Below are 2,743 nucleotides of genomic sequence, written 5' to 3' on the forward strand. Positions count from 1 at the left end.
GTAATCAATAACCAAGGTTCCAGTAAGTTGTTAGTTTTCTGTTAAAGATCAGTTAGTTCAGTTAGGTAGTCTGTTGTTGTATTTGATTCAAAAATCAGTTAGTTTGTATAAGTATGCCTCATCTCTATTGCTAAGATCAAGTCTTTTGAATGAAATACAAGATTTGTTTTCTCTATTATCTTCCCAGTTCTTTTTAGTTTGCTTTTAGGTTTTCAATGTCTTTCTTCATTTGTGCTGCACTCGTTCAGCAACTAACAACTTCGTGATTCTTTCATTATAGGGCGTGGTGGATTTGGTAATGTCTACAAGGGCTTCTTCGCTGAGATAAATTCCGAAGTGACAATTAAGCGATTAAACTCCATGTCCCAACAAGGAGGACGAGAGTTTTGGACAGAAATCAAACTGCTTTCCCTGCTTCGACAAGTTAATCTTGTGTCTTAGATCAGCTACTGCAACGGTAACAATGAAAAGATTCTTGTTTATGATTACATGGCCAATGGAACTCTCTGTCATCATCTATGCAACACGGAAAGGACTCCTCTGTCCCGAAAGCAGAGACTGAGAATTTGCATCGGCGGAGCCCGTAGATTAGATTACCTACATTCAGGAGCAATTCTCGGAATCATTCATCAAGACGTTAAGAGCACCGGCATTTTACTGGATGAGGAATATGTGGCTAAAGTCTCTGATTTTGGCTTGTCTAAAATGAGTCCAATTAGCATGGCAAATGTTCCACTTACAACAGTGGTAAAGGGCACTTTTGACTACATGGATCTGAATATTACAGGCGCCTACAATTAACCGAGAAATCAGATGTCTACTCTTTCGGAGTGGTGCTGTTCGAAGTGTTGGTTCGCTAGACCGGCAATAGATTCGAAAGTAGAGTATTCCCAGATCGATTTAGCCCATTAGGCTTAGAAATGTGTGGAGAATGAGAATATTGATGAAAGCATCGATCCTTTTTAAAAGGTAAAATTTCACCGAGCTGTCTAAAAAATTTGCCAAAATTGCAGAAAATTATATCCGTGAAAATGGATGCGAAAGGCCCTCCATGAATGATGTTGCCCAAACACTTGAATTTGCTCTACAACTGCAAGAATTTGAGGATGCTGAAGAAATACGTCAAGCTAGTGATGGAGCTTAATCCCAACTCAATCAAAATGTACTAAAAATATATGGATTCATTCCATTAATATAATTCATGTTAATTTAAGTGGTTCGTAGCTAAATGGAATCATTCTATTGGACTTGAAATTTTTGAACTGAAATTAATTTTATATTGCCCGAGTTGGTAGCAGCAGAGCACACTAATAATGAAGACAATTTTCAATATAAACAAGATAATATTAAAATTTATAGACTATACTATTTTTTTTCTTAATAGTTTATACCTTTGATATTTTTAATGTGATTTCTATGCTATTTTTTTTCTAATGTACTACTTATTTAATTCTAATTCTATTTTTAAAATATTTTTAAAAAAATTATTTTAATATTCTTTGACATACCTTCAAAACCCATTGAATATAAATAACATTTAACATCATTCATTTTATGCTCATTTTGAACTAATGTAACTTTCATGAAAGTTAAAAATTGAGTTGACTTAAATCCAACTAAATATCATATTTTAAATTAGTATCATCTTATTTAATTAAATTCCTCTAATAATTAATAATTTTTAAATATTATAAAAAATTGTTATTTTAAATTATTTTAAAAATTTTTAGAGACGATAAGAGAAAAACTTTGAAAATATTTTTTTGTCTTATTTTTTTGGGACATGTCATCAATAATTTTAAATTTTGGTAGTCCAAGTACATCGATTAAATTATCAAAGTCCCAAACACTCTAATCTAGGAATTGGAAATACAAACTAAATTGAACTAAGGGAGATAACTTTGTAAATTTCATGTTCCATAGAGATGTCCGACTTCATCTCTTTCTAATAATCATCAACTATTTCGTGTTCATTTCTTTTTTAAGTCATTTGATATATTTTTCTCTTTTTTAACTCATATGCTTTAGTTTTTTATTTATACTTTTTTAGATTTTTAAATTTTTTATTTTTTATTTTTTAAACTTTAAGAATTATAACTAAATTGACAAATGTTATAAATATTGAAGACTAAATTTATTTATTTTTTACAAGTAGAACAAATTATAAATTTTGTAATAATTAGAGGGCTAAAATTTATTATTAGGCTAATAAAAAAGACCAAATATGGGAGCAACTAATTGGAGAGTAACTAAAATATTTGATTTGAAAAGTTGAGTGACTAAATTAAAAAAAAATAATTAGGTGACCAAAATAAAACTAAAGACATACATAAATGACTATTTTATAATATCCCTTAAATTTTCAAAATTTCCCATTAAATATTTTTTTCCTATAAAGAAAATTATTAATAATAAACTTTGAAAGAGGTAGAAGCCAATAAATGTCAACCCAACAAAGCAGACTCCATTGCAAACCAAATCACTACCAACCATTAAATAAAGGCCTTATTGGTAACCAATCCTTTATTTGAAAACCAATGTCAAATATTTATTTATTTTACTAAGTCATTTTGGTTTAGCTTTGGGTTGTTTTCTTAATTCCTCGTAGTCTAGACTACTATCTTTTTCTTTCAAAGTCATCCTTTTTATTGTTACTTGATGGACTTACAATAGCAGACTATTCTTTCCATTAGTTACCCAAATAAGACGTATGGGACATGAATAGGTCTAGTACAAGATTGAA

General features: G+C 29.7%; 1 pseudogene; it reads left to right on the forward strand.

Annotated features, from left to right (window-relative positions):
- The first annotated feature begins 323 nt into the window (after positions 1–323).
- LOC108478758 (probable receptor-like protein kinase At1g30570) lies at positions 324–1,032 on the forward strand (annotated as a pseudogene).
- The last annotated feature ends 1,711 nt before the right edge of the window (positions 1,033–2,743 follow it).

This window comes from Gossypium arboreum, chromosome 7 (genome assembly GCF_025698485.1).
Source record: "Gossypium arboreum isolate Shixiya-1 chromosome 7, ASM2569848v2, whole genome shotgun sequence".
Classification (NCBI taxonomy): Eukaryota; Viridiplantae; Streptophyta; class Magnoliopsida; order Malvales; family Malvaceae; genus Gossypium; species Gossypium arboreum.